At 43.8% G+C, this 19554-nt stretch overlaps 1 protein-coding gene across 1 annotated transcript in view; it reads right to left on the bottom strand.

Moving 5' to 3' along the window:
- Positions 1–12017: 12017 nt before the first annotated feature.
- Positions 12018–19554, bottom strand: part of LOC110260909 (uncharacterized) — a 255762-nt gene continuing 248225 nt past the window's right edge. Inside the window, exon 5 of the transcript XR_014805399.1 lies at positions 12018–12248. The gene's annotated coding sequence lies outside the window, so the exon portion shown is untranslated. The remainder of the gene's footprint in view (positions 12249–19554) is intronic.

The following is a 19554-nucleotide window of genomic DNA, read 5'->3' as shown; positions in this document are numbered from 1 at the left end:
GACATGGCTCGGATCCCGCGTTGCTGTGGCTCTGGCGTAGGCCAGTGGCTACAGCTCCGATTGGACCCCTAGTCTGGAATCTCCATATGCAGCCCTAGAAAAGGCAAAAAAAGACAAAAGAAAAGAAAAGGAAGGAAGGAAGAAGGAAGGAAGGAAGGAAGGAAGGAAGGAAGAAAGAGAAAGAAAGAAAAAGAAAGAAAAGAAAGAAATAGCATTACCTAAATTCCACTGCAATTAAATGTAGCTCTGAAACTTAATTTAGGCCAACAGAATGAGAATGAAAATCATTCTTCCTGGTCATCTCCAACTTTCAAGATAAGCCAGCTTCCCTGGATTCTCTTTCCCCTTTCCATGATTTATCAGCAACCCAGCTTTGCCTATACACAGAAGAAGACAATTCCTACAGGAAAGGCAGAACCAAAAGGTAGTGAGAGGCTGGATCTCTGAATGACTCTGTGGAGCAAAGCAACCTGCCATCCACGGCCATTCACTTACATGGGAGAAGAATAACATGATGTTATTTCTGCCACCATAATCTGGGGTCATTTTGTGAGAACAGAGCTATAACCCTAATAATACACCAGAACATTTGAAAATGGATGGATGGATATTCACCCAAACTTGAGGTATTAGAATTCAGGATGATCTGATGTTTAACATATGGGTTCTGGGACATGCACAAGAGGACTCTGGGTGCTTCTGGGGGTTGGCAGTCATCATCCAGAGTAGCTGAAATGAAGGAATATGAGAGGCCCATATGCCTACAATCAGGAGAGACGGCACTAGCTGTCTCAATATGGAAGGAGAAAAACACTGATTTCAAGCACTATCCCCAAATCAAAAGTCAAAGAGACAAACATTCTGAATCGCATGCCTTGAAATCTACCCCTTCTTACAGGGGCATCTCCAGATATCATGCTTTAGAGTGAGCAGGGATTTCTTTGTTTAATTATGATTGTTAGTCATGCTGCACTAGATCAGGGAGGGTCTTGAATAAAGCCACGTAACCTCAATTGTATGATGGTAGTTTCCCAGCTTGCTGTTATTAGATTTTTTTAGAAGGCCAGACCGTTTTTAATAAGACTGTGTTAGAGCTGTAAATGCGATGCCCACACTAAACCTGTCAATCAACCATGCAATTGTCCACTGCTGCTGAGTTCTTATTTTCTGAGAGTTGGCAGAGGAAAGTATTCGATCTGTGCTTTATACCCATAAACGTTGAAACGACGCAAATCTGGCTCCAACCAAGAAAGCAGATGTTGGGTGAGCTTCCCCATTAACATTCTGTGACTGGTGCTGCATGAATAGGCCTAAACTGTTTCTGAACAATCATAGAGGCATTTGCAAATGTGTGTTTACAACCTAACAGCGGTATAATTGCAGGGTAGACGGCTGACCTCTCTGGCAGTGTGGAAAGCTGCCTTTCAGACTGTTTGTTTATGTGAACTCCACAGACCTGCCTGGTTTTTTTTTTTTTTTTTTTCTTTCTTTCTTTTTTTTTTTTCTTTTTAGTGCCGCACCTGTGGCATATGGAGGTTCCCAAGCTAGGGGTCGAATCCGAGCTGTAGCTGCCAGCCTACACCACACCCACAGCAATGCCAGATCTGAGCCACACCTGTGACCTACACCGAAGCTCACAGCAACGCCAGATCCTTAACCCACTGAATGGGGCCAGGGATCAAACCTGCATCCTCAAGGATTAGGTTTGTTACCACTGAGCCACAATGGAAACTCTCTGGACCTGCCTGGTTTTTAAGAGGAGGTGGCCCAACTGAAGTCTACACTCTGAATGATATCCATGGCCCCCAGCTTAAAGGGCTGAACAGTTAGTGATGGAAGTATTATTCCCCTGCTCCCTTTTTAGTGGTATATTTCATGGAATCTGCGTTCAGGGTTCTAGTTAAATATCCTCTGGTTTAAAGGGACAGAAGCCTAACAAGTCTGGCTCAAATGAAAGGAGAAGGTATTGGCGGAGTACTGACCTGCAAAACCATTGAGCAAACCAGCCTCAAGACACATAGCAATGGGGATCAAGCCGTGGAGCTAGGTACCTCAACAACAAGAGGCTGTGAACCTTCGCTTTTGCATCCGGTCAGTATAGGACAATAACCACCCAGGGGAAGTGATTGACAGAAAAGCAACGGAAACGCAGTGCTGTGGTCCTTAACACCTCAGGGGAAACCCCTGTGGCCTCACTTGGGTCCCTCTCTGGGAACCTGCAGATACGTTCAAGGGCAGGGGTCAGAGGCGGGGCCACAGTTGCTTGTCCCTCCCTCAGTCCCCTGCGTCAGCCCGCGCTGGGCGGGGAGCATTTCTGAAGACACAGACAGTGGACTGGATGAACATCCCCAAACATCTACAGTCTCCAGTAACTTCTGTGGATTCTGCCATCTAGGAAGCTCAACTTTTTCTCCTTTGCATCCCTGTGGCCTTGGTGAGCAGGTGGGTTAAGTGCGACTTTGGAATCTGGATGCCTAGATTGGAATCCCAGCTCCAGCATCAGTCCACTTGGTGACCAATGGCAAGTTACTCATTCTCTCGAGGTCTCAGTTTCCTCTTCGATAACATGAGAGAGAGAGAAACCTTTTATTCTACAGCCACTGAGAGAAAGAAAAGAGTACCTGTGACCCTTAGGTACTTAAAGCCCATTCAAATGCTTAGAACAATGCCTGGGAAATAGCAAGCGCTCAATTACCTGTTAGCTGTAATTATGACATTACTAATAACTGTGACATTACGTTATAACAATAGCAATACGCATTGTTATTTCTCTAGCTCTGAATATCATTATTTTCCTGTACCAGAAGGTCCTGAATCTTCTTAGTTCACGATGCCATGTGTACCCTTAGCATCTCAGTAATTTTTTCACAGAAATCTAAGCCAAAAGAAACACCTAGTAACTTTGTTATGTTGTTACAGACAAATGATTTAATAACTGTTTATGTCCTACTAATATGGTAGCCACTTGAAAATACACACTATCCTAGAAAAATACTATTTTCATTTCAGTCTTTTTCTTTTTTTAAAAAAGCACACAATTACTTACTGATGGGATGCATGCAGCAGTTGGGCACCCAAATAAATGGAAGATTCAAATTCAGTCCCGAGTTCCCATCGTGGCTCAGTGGTTAACGAATCCGACTAGGAACCATGAGGTTGTGGGTTCGATCCCTGGCCTCACTCAATGGGTTAAGGGTCCAGTGTTGCTGTGAGCTGCAGCATAGGTTGAAGATGCGGCTTGGGTCCGGTATTGCTGTGGCTGTGGTGTAGGTTGGCAGCTACAGCTCCAATTAGATCCCTAGCCTGGGAACCTCCATGTGCCGTAGGTGCGGCTCTAAAAAAGACGAAAAAAAATGTATATTTTTATACAGTCCGATGGTAGGAATAAGCACATGGATACGGAGAGAGGGGACCAGATTTGGGACTCAGGGAAGTCATCCCAGAAGAGATGGTGGGTGAGCTGTGCTTTGATGGATAAGGAGATGCTCCCCAGGTAAATGGGATGGTGGCGAAGATGACGGGGATTACTTTTTTTTAAGCACCTATTATATACCTGACCTTTCCCCCTTTGACTATTTCATTTAACCCTCCACCAAATCTCTGCAGAGAATACTATTATCGCCCCCTCCGCTTTTTTTTTTTTTTCTTTTTAGGGCTGCATCTGAGGCACATGGAAGTTCCAAGGCTAGAGGCTGAATTGGAGTTGCATCTGCCAGCCTACGCCACAGCCACAGCAACGCAGGCGTCGAGCCATGTCTGTGACCTACACAGCAGCTCGTGGCAAAGCTGGATCCCCAACCCACTGAGTGAAGCCAGGGATCGAACCCATATCTTCATGGACACTAGTCAAGTTCCTAACCCACTAAGCCACAGTGGGAACTCCATATTTCTCTTATTTTTAGATAGGGAAATTTGAGGATCTGAGAAGTTAACTATTTCCCCATATCACACAGTTCATAAATGGCAGGGCCAACGTGAATTTCAAAGCCCACTTGTACTCTTCCCACTTACTCTAAGATGAGGCTCACATCCACAGAGGCAAAAACAAATCAAATTTATGTTTCCCTTGAATTGCCATGCGTGAAGGGCAAAGCAGAACAAACTTACTTTTCTTTTTTATTTATTTATTTATTTTTTAAAAATTTTTAGGGCCACATCCTCAGCACATGGAAGTTCCCAGGCTGGGGGTTGAATCGGAGATGTACCTGCCAGCCTACGCCACAGCCACAGCAACACTGGTTCCTTTAATCCACTGAGTGAGGCCAGGGATCCAACCCATGTCCTCTTGATTCTAGTTGGGTTCTTAACCCACCGAGCCACGACGGGAACTCCAGAACAAACTTACTAAATTGGGAGAGAGCAAACTTTACATTTGCCTTCACCATGTCCTGCAGCTTACCCAGCTGGTGCCACACACGGGGAAATGAGTAATTAGCCACGGCGATCTTAATTAAAATGGAACGTATTAATTAATCCATGAACGTGCTGGCATACTTGCTGATTTTACCCCTGATTTCATGGTGCCAACTTTTCGGCTAAAGAGCTGAGATGAGGTGACATTCCTCTACCCTTAGCCAAGATGACTAAATTGAAATCTTTTCATTGTTTCCAGTGGGTTTCTTATCTGGGGGTAGCACAAGATTTTGATGAAATCACTGGAGTGGCAGTCCCCTGATCCAGTGGTCTTAGATGAGCCATACTTGAGGTCCCTCCTGAGGTCTGTGTAGACTCCATCCAGAAATCTTGGGAGTTCCCATTGTGGCTCAGTGGAAATGAATTCGACTAATATCCCTGAGGATCCAGGTGGATCCCTGGCCTTGCTCAGTGGGTTAAGGATCGGGCCCTGCTGTGAGTTGTGGTGTAGGTCGCAGACGCCGCTGGGATCCCTCATTGCTGTGGCTGCGGCATAGGCCATCAGCTGCAGCTCCAATTCAACCGATAGCCTGGGAACTTCCATATGCCGCAGGTGCAGCCCCCCCAAAAAAAGAAGAAAAAAAGAAATCTTGATTGCCCCCCCATCACCACTCTGCCACTACCCTCTGCCTCCCCATTGTTGTGTACCACCCAGACTTCAGATTTAATTCCGATATGCCCCGTCCACCATCCACTGCCGCTTCATAGCATGGACACTGCTTCATGGCACCCTTCACATACCTGTTTAATATGTACGTCTATCTTTGTGCTCATTCCAGCCATGACCCTGGGAGGAACAGATCCACTTACCCCTCAGTCTCACTCTCCCTGAACCTGGTAAACAGACTAGGGATCCATGGTCCAGCCAAAGGTGGCGTCTAATTTGATGGCCAGTAATCTATGGTTTGGGTGGTTAACTGAAGTAGCTGAGCTACGTTTACTAGATTTGCCAAAGAATTTGAACCATGCCAAAAGATAATCATTGCTTGGGCACTATTTTGGCCCAAGTGCATGCTGAGGAGTAAGCCCATAACGTTCAAGTTTAAAGGTTAGCTGGCCAATAATTGGCAGAAAGGTCTTTGACTTAGGCGGTCACTGTCATGTCAGAGATTCCACTAGAAACAACTGGAAGGAGAAGAAATATTTCTTCAAGCAACTAAAGATCCTTTTTAAAGGGCTCGTACTCAAGTCCATGAATTTTTATTTTATGCAGGTAGCCCTGGCTTGCTATTTCCTTGACTATAACTTCCCTCATTTTTCATTTTAAATCTTCAAGCCTTTATTCCTTACTCCATCATGATTGCCAGCGGTAACTGTGTCTCCTTTTTTTTTCTCCTCTCTTTTGCACTCATTTCCCACGTGAAACTTCCAGTTTTTCTTCAGGTCATTTTGTTCTTCATTCACTGGGGTTTCTTTATTACTTTGTGAACGACTCTCCTCTGGGCTCATTTCATCTCCTTCCACGACAGCTTGGGGTTTTTCTCCTAAATCTGCTGCATCCCGTGGAGCCGAAAAAATATTCTGAGAAGGAAGCTACATTTTTTGTTCCTGACTATAAATCTGTATGGCTTAACGTCAAATGATAAATTGAACAGAGTTTCGCTAGCACTGCTAACCTGTTATAAACACACTGATCTAGCTCAGCTCCCTAGAGTGAACTGAACAGTGGCCCCCAAAAGGCATATCCAAGTCTAACCGGCCCCAGTACCTGTAAAGGTGACTTTATTTGGAAATCAGGCCCTTGCAGTGTTAATTAAGGATCTTTTTTTTTTTTTTTTGCTTTTTAGGCTACACCTGCGACATATGGAGGTTCCCAGGCTAGGGGTCTAATCAGAGCTACAGCTGCCGGCCACAGCCACGGCCACAGCAACATAGGATCCAAGCCTCGTCTGCAACCTACACCACAGCGCACAGGCAATGCTGGATCCTTAACCCGCTGGGCAAGGCCAAGGATCAAACCCGCAACCTCATGGTTCCTAGTCGGACTCGTTTCCACTGTGCAACAACGGGAACTCCTAATTAAGGATCTTTTTAATTGTCTTATTACTTTATTTAATTCTGTTAATGTATTCATTCGTTTTTTATTTTATTTTGATTAAAGTATAGTTGATTTAGTGTTGTGTCAATTTCTGCTATACAGTATAGTGACCCAGTCATATATATATATATTCATATATATGTGTATATGTGTATATATTCATATATATATATACACACACACATTCTTTTTTGCCTATCTTCCATCATGTTCTATCCCAAGAGATTAGATATAGTTCCCTATGCTGTACAGTAGGACTTTATCTGATATTTTGCATCTACCAACCCCAAATTCCCAGTCCACTCCACTTCCTTCGCCTTCCCCTTGGCAACCACAGGTCTGTTCTCTATGTCTGTGCGTCTGTTTCTGTTTTGTAGATAGGTTCATTGGTGCTACATTTTAGATTCCATATAGAAGAGATATCATATGGTATTTGCCTTTCTCTTTCTGGCTTACTTCACTTAGTATGAGAATCTCTAGTTGAATGCATGTTGCTATCATTAAATGCCATTATTTCATTATTTTTTATGGCTGAGTAGTATTCCATTGTATATATGTGCCACATCGTTTTTTTATTTTTATTTTTTATATTATAGTTGATTTACAATGCTCTGTCAATTTCTGCTGTACAACAAAGTGACCTAGTCATACATATATATACCTTCTTTTTCTCACATATGTACCACATCTTCTCAATCCATTCATCTGTCATTGAAGTTGCTTCCATGTCTTTGCTGTTGTGAATAGTGCTGCAGTGAACATAGGAGTGCATGATCTTTTTGAATTATAGTTTCATCCAGATATATGCCCAGCAGAGGGATTGCTAGGGCATATGGTAAGCTCTATATTTAGTTTTCTGAGGAACCGCCATACTGTTTTCCATAGTGGCTGTACCACTTTACCTTCCTACCAACAGTGTAGGAGGGTTACCTTTTCTCCAGCATTTGTAAGTTAAAGATCTTGAAATGAGATCATCCTGGATTTAGGGTCCACCCTAAATCCAATGACTGCTGTCCTTATGTCCTTATAACTGACAGGAGAGAGAGATTTAAGACACACAGACACAGAGACCCAGGGAAGAAGTGTCACATGAAGATGGAGACAGAGTTTGGAGAGATGCAGCCATAAGCCAAGGACACCAGCATCCCCCGCAAGCTGAAAGAGGCCAGGAAGCCTCCTCCCCTAGAGACCTGAGAGGATGTGTGGCCCGGCTCGCCCCTTGACTTTGAACTCCTGGCCTCCAGAATTGCTACAGAATGTGTTTCTGTTGTTGAAAACCACCAAGTCTAGGGTCATTTGTTACACTGATGCTAGAAAACTAAAACCTACCACGTGGGAAGCCACCACTCCCCCCACCCCCATTTTGAGGACTAGCTCATCCCTGTCTCAGGAGTAACAGGGAAACAGCCCACTGTTGCCTGGCGTGCACTGGCACCTGGCCCAAACTCAGTTAATCAGATTTGTCCCCTCAGTTCCACTGAGATTAGGACTAAGCAGGCAGAGTCTATGTGCCGGCTCCCTAGAGAAGAACAACCATGTTCACACAAACCAGCTCAGCCTCCGGAGGAGAAATTCCATGAATTCCATGGCCGTGCCTTGGTGCCATTCCCAGGCCTGGGCATGTCTGACAAGCAACATTTTCTAATGCTTCTTATCTCAGCAGCTCAACCCAGAAACCCAAGTCGCCTTTGACATTCACCCTTCTCCCTTCAGCAGACACAGTCTGTGTTCCACCCGTAACTCTCAGGCCCTGGCATCACCGTGAGCTTCTGGCCATGTCCAGCAGCCAATCCGAACATTGCTGTGCCTGAAGACTTTCTCTAGGTCCATAGAAGGCAGGTTGGGAGTGCCAGAAAGTTCACGTCCCTATATCAGCCTTCAACCAATGACTGGTGGAATCGCGTATATCAATGGCCTGGCTTCTTTGAGTCTCAAGCACAATAACTCTGAGCTATAACTCTTCCCTGGCTCCCAAAATGAACTGGGAGTGGCTCACGGGTTGATAGGCTCACTACAGTAACTGGCTTAAAACCTCACTTTTAAAAGGCCCACCAGATCCTTAAGCCACTGAGCAAGGCCAGGGATAGAACCCACATCCTCAGAGAGACTACTTTGGGGCCTTTACCCATTGAGCCACAATGGGAACTTCTCCTTTATTTCTTTTTTTAATGAAACAACAGAGTGAAGTGAAGACAGCCTTATACCCAAAGCCATGGGCAATGGATTACAAAAATCTGCTTGTGCAAATCACATTTGATGTGTAAATGCATTGATCTTGTAAGGAGATAGATGAGCCTGAGAAGCAGGGGTAGGAGTGAATGATAAGATCAGAAGGCCTTGAGGTAAGAAGCTGCAATTGAGGCGTGGGAAGGGGCAGGACAAGAATGAACAATAAGGGTCAGTGAGCTGGAGGCGCAAGAGAGTTGGCTGTAAGAATTGATACCAAAGGAACAGGCAGCATGACTTTTAGGCGAAAGGTGGTGAGAACAACAACCTTGAAACAGAGGGAGAGACACTACTGGGTCACCAGCCAGAGGAAGTGAGCAATGGCCCCCACGCTGCCCATTAACCTGCTGTATGACCTTGAACCCATCAATCAATCTTTCTGAACCTCGGCTTCCTTATGTGTAAAGCAGATTTGAACTAGCTGGTCTCAAAACACTGTTTACTTCTGAAATTGCTAATTCTGGACTCTCCAGCTGCATTTGAACACATCGAGGTCATTAAGCAGTTTTGCTTAATGTTTTACAAAGGGAAAAAATCTGACTGAAGAAAAGAATCCCTTTTTGTCTCCTGTTTGAAGCTAGCAGCATGCAGAGAGTTCATTATGTGAAAAATACCATTTGGGGAGATTAATTAAAAATTCTGACGTTCAGAGCGGGGATTTGGGGCAGGAATGTGCAAGTCCAGAACTCTGGGTAGAATTATACCTTTCACTCTTCTAAACATTGCACTTTATTAGGTAGAAGGTGAGGCATTAGGAGGGAGCCAGGCAGAAGGCAACATTGCAGACCCAAATGCTAGATGGCTTTCTCCATTTTGTTTGAATTATTGCACACTTAATAGGATTTAGCTTCAGTGCCTCTGCTTAACAGTCTGTTTCCTTGGCAATGCAATCCTCAGCGGGGCAGAGGCCATATGGAAAACAGGGGTCATTTTGTAATTTAGTAAGTGAGGTAAAAGGAAGAGCATTTAATTCGATGTACATCTTTGCAGCCCCCACTACACACAGAGTAAGGAAAAGAGTAACCAGCACATGGTAGGTACTTAACAAATGGAATGCACTATTATTATTATTATTATTATCATTATGAGAGAAAATAACTCACCCCATGCATCATATTATAATAAATTCCCAAACATGCTATTTTTTTTAAAAAATGCTTACCAGACAAAATAACTCTTCTCTGTAGTCTCACTGGCTCTTTTTCGTCCTACACCCCTACTTGCATTCCTTCAGCAAGTCTTGTTCATTCTGTGCCCAATTCATAGCCCAAGTTCATCCAGTTTTCCCGCTTCCTCCATGGCAGCTGGTCCAGCCAACATCACCTCCCGCCTGGACCAACCACAGTCTCCTAACAGGTCTTCCCCTTATGCTGAGTTGTGCCCCCTGCCCCCCATCCTTCACGCCACATCTCAAGTGATCGCTGGAAAACATGAGTAACGAACCTCACGTCACTTCTTGGCTGAAGACCTTAGAGTACCATCTAACCGTGCCTAGAATAAATTGCAACCTTCTTTCCTGGTTGAAAAAACTGGCGTCTTCTGGACCCTCTCTACCTCTCACCCTTCTCATCCTGGGATGTCTCTGGCTTGGCTATGACCTTCCTTGTCCTCCTGAAACATGTCAAGCTCATCCCCAACTCAAGGCTTTTTCACTGACTGTCCCCTCTTTCTGGAATCGTCTTTACCTGGTCTTTACATGACTGGCAGAGTTTGTCATTGCTTCTCAGTTTGTCATCAGTTTTCTCAATGCTTGTCCCTTCCTGGGAGAGTCCCACCCTACACCACTCTCTTACATACCCGTGTTTTCATTTTCTGCACACCACTTTTGTATCTGATATATTTTTCTCTTTTTTTTCCTCATTTGTTTTTCCCCTCCACTCTCCCTCTCTTCAGAACATAAGCTCTGAGCATTTGGGGCCTTCTATCATATTTTACTTTCTGCCAAGAACTCAGTAAATACATCTTGAATAGATGAGTGAATTAATTTTGTTGAAAACTAATGGTCAAGCCATCTGGCTGCAAAGAAGTAGGTCAACACAATAATGAAATCCTATCAATGATTCGGCAAAAAAAAATCTTCCCAAGCACTTCAGTTTTTACTTTTAGGACTTTTTCATATCGATCATTTGTTTCACTATGGGACAGTTTTGTAACTGTGCATGCATCTTTAATGATGTTTTATAACTGTTAATGATTTTTTTCTTTTTCAAAAATGTCTAACTTACTCTAAGTAGCCCAGCTCTACATTTGTACATATTGGGACCAAATGAGGACAATCTAGACACCCAGCAACTTGTGAACTGTTTAAATACATTCTGCGCATTTTAGAAAAACACATATCACTCCATTTTTGTCAAACAATTTTACCTACACCTTTCTATTTAGAAGGACATTCACCAAGATGTTTAAAATTCTCTTCTCAAGAGTATATATATATATATATATATATATGACTGGGTCACTTTACTGTACAGTAGAAAATTGAAAGAACACTGTAAACCAACTATAATGGCAAACATAAAAATCATTATAATAAATAAAATTCTCTTCTCAGAAAGAGGGTAGGGATTATGACTATCCTTTAAAACAAAAATTTTAAAGGGCTATAAAGTATAAGGACTTAGAATGTTTGAGTAGGAGAAGAGAAATTGTTTTTCTTAGAAAAAAACTAAACCCTACATGGAAGGAAAAAAAAAAAAAAAAAAGAGGAAGAGACAGGAAGTAAAAATTCAAATTCCCAAACCAAGATTTTCTGCTACTGAATTCAGCTGGGGAGCTCAGATAACACTAATCCCAGATACATCTTGGCAGGCATTGGCTTAGCTGACCAGGCAACAGCATGAGAGAATGCTGATGGCTTTGAGATCATTCCCCACCCCACCTTTTTTTTTTTTTTGTCTTTTTGTCTTTTGTTGTTGTTGTTGTTTCTATTTCTTGGGCCGCTCCCGCGGCATATGGAGGTTCCCAGGCTAGGGGATGAATCGGAGCTGTAGCCACCGGCCTACGCCAGAGCCACAGCAACGCGGGATCCGAGCCGCGTCTGCAACCTACACCACAGCTCACAGCAACGCCGGATCATTAACCCACTGAGCAAGGGCAGGGACCGAACCCGCAACCTCATGGTTCCTAGTCGGATTCGTTAACCACTGCGCCACGACGGAAACTCCCCACCTTTTTTTTTTTTTTTTGGCAGCACCCTCAGCATTCGGAAGTCCCAGGGCCAGGGATCACACCCCAGCCACAGCCACGTCCTCAACCATGAGGCCACCGGGGAACTCTGAGAGTGTGCGCCATTCCTCACACACCCCGCAACATCACCCTCCCCACTTTATTTAAGTACCTGCGTTACACATCGGCCATGTGTAAAACACTCAGAGAAGTCTGCGACGGTTTTCTGTATGTGAGGCTGTGACTGCTTCCTCTGTTGGGCATCTAGTCTCAATCACTAGTTCACATGGGGTCTGAGCCATGTCCCGGGAAAGTAACTTCAAACTTGCCCAGCAGTTCACAGGCAGGTCGGAACTTGGTGGAACCGATCAAGCTGCCAGGAGAACCTCAGGAGAAAATCAAACTGCAAGGAAGAAAAAAATCGTATTGGGGAAATAACAATTTAAAAAAAATTTTTAATAAAAAATAAAAATAAATAATAAAAAAAAGAATGTCTAGGATAACAGGTGGAGCCTGAGCAAAGACCCAGAGTGTTCTTGGGACTTTCTGAGACAGGAAACCCCAGCGCAAGTTACATAGTGGTGCCTGCCATTCCCCCTGGCACTTCAGGAGTGCCCAGGCTCTGAGGTTCCTGCCGCTCATTTGTCTTAAAGAGTATTGATGTATCTCTATTACAAAGCCATTCCCTAAACTAGTCCACCAAGACAGGGGAGAAAAGTTTGTAATCAAGTAAAATTTTAAGGCCACTCAACAGTTACAAGCATCCTAAACGGAGGATATGGGTATAGGTTTAAATTACAGCCAGATGTGGATAATTATTTGATTCTTTTTTCTGCTTTTGTCTTTTTAGGGCTGCACCTGCGGCATACGGAGGTTCCCAGGCTAGGGGTCCAATTGGAGCTGTAGCCTCCGGCCTACACCACAGCCACAGCAAGGCCAGATCCGAGCTGCGTCTGTGACCTACACCACAGCTCACAGCAACGCCAGATCCCCAACCCACTGAGCGAGGCCAGGGATCGAACCCACAACCTCATGGTTCCTAGTCGGACCCACCTCCACTGCACCATGACGGGAACTCCTATTTGATTTTTATATTGATTTAAAAATTTGGAGTTCCTGTCGTGGCTCAGTGGTTAACGGATCCGACGGTGGTGGTTAAATCCAATCTTTTACCACTAGGTCCCCGGGGAACCCCGCTCTACAGATGCTTAATAGAAAACTAAGAGCAGTCCTTTTGCGGGATCATAGGCTTTGAAAATTTCATTTCTCTGTCTGCAATGATCAGGCTGCTCTTCTCCTGAGGCCTCCTCCTCCATCTACTCCTCCAGGGAAGCAGCGTGTCTAAAAAGGCTCAGATGGAATGAACAATTACTTGTATTTACGGAGTGCTTCTCGTTTAATTGTCCTCACAGTCCTATTTACAGGACTGAACCAGGTATACTTGTTGTACAGGGGCCATAAGGTCTGGTGACATTCAGTGCCTGCCCGAGAACACAGGCCCTTTAACTGAGGATCCCCATGCCAGAAACTTAGACTCCAGTTCCACCCCCACCAAATCGCTCATGAAAGACCAGCACTATTCACAAGAGCCAAGACTTGGAAACAACCTCAATGTTCACCGACAGATACATGGATAAAGAAGATGTGGTGGAAAGACACAACAGCATATCACCCAGCCAAAATAAAGGATAAAAGAATGCCATTTGCAGCAACATGACTGCAACTAAAGAGTCTCATACTAAGTGAGTCAGAAAGGGAAAGGCAAATACCACACAGTATCACTCATATGTGGAATCTAGAATATGGTACCAATGAACCTACCTACAAAACAGACACAGACCCACGAACAAGGAGAACAAACTCATGGTTGCCAAGGGGGAGGTAGGAGGAAGAGGGAGGGATGGGGAGTTTGGGGGTAGGAGAGGCAAACTTCTGCATTTAGAAACGGATAAACAATGAGGTCCTTCTTACAGCACAGGGAATCACATCCAACCTCCTGGGATAAACCGTACTAGGAAGGAATACAAAAAAAGAACACATATATGTGTGCAACTAAGCCACCTAGCTGTACAACAGAAATTAGCGCAACGCTGTAAATCAAATATACTTCAATAAAAATTTAAAAAACAAAACAAAACAAATCTCTCATGAAGGAGATACAGTGTGTATCACGGTAGGGCTCTGTGCTTGTGATCTGCCCAACTCGGTTTCCTATTGCCCTTGGCCATCAGTCATTAGTGAATGTCCCAGTTAGGTGTCCATAAAATTAGTCTGGGCTTAGGCTAGATTAAATCGGGTCCTCATCTCATGTAATCAAAGAAACCCTAACATTGAATGCATTAATGGCCAACATGTTTGACTTTTCCCTGTCACTCCTTTTGAGGTTCCTGTGTAGTTTTTACTGTTTGGGCAGCAAATTTGCAGACATTTGAAAGGATATTATGGAAGTAGGGGGAAATACAGTACTATTCAATTTTGTGCCCTGAGAATTCTAGGCAGTGTTATGTTTAGAACATCCCAAGGGATTACATTAAGGAAAAAAATCCGCAATAGATGACAGAGTAGAAATGGACTACCAAAGAATTTTTTCCTTTTTTAAATCTCTACTCAAGGCAATCTAATAAAATTCACTAATTTTATTAGTGAATGAACTCAGTGATGAACTCTTTCAGTTGAAACATTAGGCCATCCCTGTTCAAAGGACACACAACATCATTCAATTAGGGCTTATGCTCTGCTAGGAGGACCAAAAACAGTTGTGTTTCTTGGACTAAACTCACCAAATAAATCCTCTCGGCTCTAAGTACTCAGGACTCAGGGATATCGAAAAGTAAACAATTAGATTATGTTCATCTACTTACATTGTACAGTGAATTGTTCTGTCCCTTCTCCAGCTCTACACTTGAATCTTGTGTGTGCTATTATGAAAAATGAACTGGCTATTACTTATTTCTCAGAATAGCCTCAGTTACACTAAGGTTTGCTCAATAAAAATGAAATTCATTAAAACATTTAAAAAGCCATACCCAAACCACTTAGATAATAAAAGTCTGCTGTCTGATTTAAAGGCCAAAGGAATGAGTCTCCCCTCTCCCCACCAGCATTTCCACAAAAGCAACTCCTCAAAAGAGGGTAAAAATGAGTGGGATCAGCCCCAATTTCAGAGAACCTGGTAGCTCAAAGAATAAGGATTAGGTCCATGTGAGGATGCTTCTAACAGCAATAGCAAAGAATCCTAATTACTACCACCACTTTTAAATGCTTACTGGTATTGTTCTAAAGCAGAGAATTACAAACTACGGACCAAGGTCTGTTTTTGTCAATAAAGCTTTATTAGAACAAAACCACACCCACTCATTTACATATTGCCTGTGGCTGCTTTTGCTTTATGTTGATACTGTTGTGTATTGCCTCCGAGATCTATGACCTGCAAAGCTCCAAAATAATTTACTCTCTGACCCTTTACAGAAAAAGTTTGCTGACCTTGGTCTAAATGCCCTTCTAGCACTTTTTTCTATAAATCTCAAGAGACGAGGAGGTAGGTTGGTGCTATTTCCATTCTCACTTTACAGATGAAGAAATAGACTCTGAGGGGATTAAGCATATTCTCCAAGTAAAGCTGGGGCTCCATCCATTTCTAATTGAAAAACTTACTTTTTTTTTTTTTTTTTTTTTTTTTTTTAATGGCCAAACCCGCAGCTTTGGGAAGTTCCTGGGCCAGGGGTAGAATCACAGCTGCAGCTGCAGGCCACAGCCACAGAAACACCAGATTCAGGCTGCTTCTGTGACCTTTCCCACAACTTGAGGCAACACCGGATCCTTAACCCGCTGAGTGAGGTTAGGGATTGAACTCACAACCTCAGAGAAATAGTGACAAGTTCTTAACCTGCTGAGCCACAACAGGAACTCCAAAACTTTTTTTTTTTTTTGTCTTTTTTGGGCCACACCCATAGCCTAGGAAAGTTCCCAGACTAGGTGTTGAATCGGAGCTGTAGCTGCCAGTCTATACCACTGCCACAGCAACTTGGGGTCTGAGCCATGGCTGTGACCTACACCACAGCTCAGGGCAATGCTAGATCCTCAACCCACTGAGTGAGGCCAGGGACTGAACCCACGTCCTCATGGATATTAGTAGGGTTCGTTAAACACTGAGGCACGACAGGAGCATCCCAAAAAACACATTCTTAATGAATCCATGGTGCTGTCCCCTTAATGCCAACAACAACTTTTTCCTCCACTAGTGCTCTCTAAAATCTATAAAATCTGCTGCCTAGTCCAAAAGAGTAGCCTTTGGGATTAGGACAGACGCCTCTAAATGGTATATTGAGGGGCTGGGTGCAGGAGGAATTAGAGAGAAGGCCCTTTGGTACCCTGTATCACATTAATACCAGCCAAAAGTCAAAGATGCTGCCACAAAATTAAAGCTTCTCTGCCCAAATATACTCTCTCCTTTCTCCTCCTAACCGCTGATGATCTTGAGTAATTAAGGAAAAATTCAAGTACTTCTCATACGTTCTATGCCACAGAACGACACAAAGGAGTTCCCATTGTGGCTCTGCGGAAATGAGCCCGACTAACAACCATGAGGATGCAGGTTTGACCCCTGTCCCTGCTCAGTGGGTTAAGGATCTGGCATTGCCATGAGCTGTGCTATAGGTCGCAGACGCAGCTCGGATCTGGCATTGCTGTGACGGTGGTGTAGGCAGGCAGCTACAGCTCCAATTCGACCCCCTAGCCTGGGAACCTCCATATGCTGTGGGCATGGCTTGAAAAAAACCACACACACAGACACACACACAAAAACAATGCCAAATTTTTTTGTTTGTTTGTTTAAAGCTTGCTAATACTTGGCCATTCAGAGCCTGGAAGAGTTCTATGGGAAACTCATATGTTAGGTCATTCTTTCTCTCCATCAGAGGCTTTAAAACCCAGACCGTATCAATACCAACCACACGGTACTGAGAAGAGTTCCCTGTGCTGTACAATAGGTCCTTGTCACTTGTCTATTATATTTATGGTAGTGTGTATATGTCAATCCCAACCTCCCAATCAAAAAAAAATTCTTGGAATGTAGTTGACTGTCAATGTCAGTTTCAGGTGTACAGCGAAGTGAATCAGTTATACAAATACAAGGAATGGGCTTATGTATATGTGTAACTGATTCACTTCACTGTACACCTGAAACTAACCCAAAATGGTAAGTCAGCTATATTTCAATAAAATTTTAAAAAAAATACCAACCACAGACATTTCGGCTGTTGGAAGGAAATCGTTCATGTTCAGGACAACTAGAGAATGGGTGGAGATTTACGTCAATTAGTTTTGATCTTCGCCAGACCTACGGCATGAGTATAATAGTTCCCATGTACAGGTGAGGAGACCCACGCAAGCCACAAGCCTGGTGAGGGGTAAAGGGCAGGGTCTCCCTCTGAAGCCCCTGTTTTGTTCCTGACACCACTGCTGCTTCATTCCAGTTCTGGATCTGTGCTTTCTCTTCTCATGTTAGCCCTGTTCCCGTTCCTTGGATTTGCCAAATGACCTTGGCTTCTCTGATTTGATCCCTGAGGATGTTTTAATGCTCATCTTCAGTCCTCTACTTTCTCCTCTACCCGCCAAATGGAAGAGGATGCCTTGCACCTCTCACCCTCCCATCCTCTAACCCCCTGCTTTGCACAGGACTCCACCCACTCAGCATCTGGACTGTCACGCTGACTAAGAGAACGCCTTGGCAAAAGCTCTGGTGCCTTCTCAGCCTGGGTCTTGGCAAGTCCAGTTTCAATCCCTGTAATGTGAGCATGTTTCCTTGGGGAATTTGAAGCTCTCCACTGCACATATGTATATATCATCTATTATTATTATTACTACTTAGGGTCACACCAGTAGCATATGGAAGTTCCAAGGCTAGGAGTCAAATCAGAGCTGCAGCTGTCGGCCTAAACCACAGCCACAGCAACTTGGGATCCAAGTTGTGTCTGCGACCTACACCACAGCTCACTGCATCGCTGGATCCCTGACACAGCAAGAGAGACCAGCGATCAAACCAGCATCCTCATGGTTTGATAGATACTAGTCGGATTCGTTTCTGCTGCTCCACAATGGGAACTCCCCGTGATCCATTATAAGAAAAGGTGGTGGAGGAAAGCAGGGGAAACCCCTACTCATTTTGGAGTGAGATCCTTCTGCACCAAGGCGTCTGACCCCATGTGGGTGGGGCCAAAATCCTTTAATCCTAGAGGCCTGCACGTCCTCATCCATCAAAGAAGCATGAAAGTGCCTCATCTGTGAGTAAGGAGTAAGAAGCAGTAAAAGTGAGTGGTCCCCAGACTCCCCACCAACAGAGGCACATACTCCCATTCCAGGGCCATCACTGCACAGACACCTGCCCATCAGATTTCTGTCTCTAGAACTCTGTGTCCACAGCTGCCTCTTCATCTCGATCAGTCTAGTTTGTGTTCACCCCAGACTCTCTAGTCTGTTGCTACTCCAAGTGTGGGAGCTTGTGAGATGCACAGAATATCACACTCTTCCCCAGACCTAGTGACTCAGAATCCTCATTGTAATCATTCCTGAGGATTCTTACATATATTTAAATTGAGGGAGTTCCCATCATGGCGCATCGGAAATGAATTCGACTAGGAACCCTGAGGTTGTGGGTTTGATCCCTGGCCTTGCTGAGTGGGTTAAGGATCCAGCGTTGCCATAAGCTGTGGTGTAGGGTGCAAACTTGGCTTGGATCCTGAGTTGCTGTGGCTGTGACTGTGATGTAGGCTGGCAGCTGTAGCTCTGATTTGACCCCTAGCCTAGGAACCCTCCATATGATGTGGGTGCGGCCCTAAAAAGCAATAAAAAGCAATAAAATAAAATAAAATAAAATAAAATAAAATAAAATAAAATAAAATAAAATAAAATAAAATAAAATAAAATAAAATAAAATATAAAAATAATAAATTGAGAAGCATTGTTCTGTTTTACTCTTCCCTTGTAATTACCATCTATCAGTTTTGCCCCATATTCCATGTTAACTGATGTATTTGGTTCCAATGGCTGCTGTAACAAATTAGCACAAATTTAGTGCCTTGCAACACCCCCAATTCTCTTGAGCTTCTGCAAGTGAGAAGTCCAAAAGCAGTTTCCTGGGCTGAAACCAAAGTACGGGCAGGGCTGTGCTTCCTTCAGAGGCTCTCAGGGAGAATCTATTCTGTTGCCTTTTCCAGCCTCTACAATCACATTTCCTGGCTTGTGGTTCCCTCCTCCACTTTGAGGATCAGCACTGCAGCATCTTGTGTCAGCCTTCACATGGCCTTGCATCTCTCCCTCTGCTGCCTCTTTATTTCTTAATTAAATTTTTTTTCTTGCTGAAGTATCATTGATTTACAGTGCTGTGTTACTTTCTGGTGTAGAGCAAAGTGATTCAGTTATACATACATATATTCTTTTACACATTCTTTTCCATTAGTGTTTATTACAGGATATCGAATATGGTTCCCTGTTGTTTATCCATGCTATATATTACAGTTTGCACCTGCTAATTGCAAACTCCCACCCTTCCCTCCGCCACTTCTCCCCACCTGCTTTGGCAACCACAAGTCTGTTCTCTCTGTCTGAGTCTGTTCCTATTTCATAAATAAATTCATTTGTGCCATACTTTAGATTCTACATATAAGTGATATCCTACGGTATTTGTCTTTCTCTTTCTAATGGACTTCACT

Source organism: Sus scrofa, chromosome 6 (assembly GCF_054392235.1).
Source record: "Sus scrofa isolate SSC_HxYL_T2T_F1_AM1 chromosome 6, Sscrofa_HxYL_maternal_Yorkshire_Landrace_v2.0, whole genome shotgun sequence".
NCBI classification, from domain to species: Eukaryota; Metazoa; Chordata; class Mammalia; order Artiodactyla; family Suidae; genus Sus; species Sus scrofa.
This window is presented reverse-complemented; position numbering and strand designations above follow the sequence as displayed.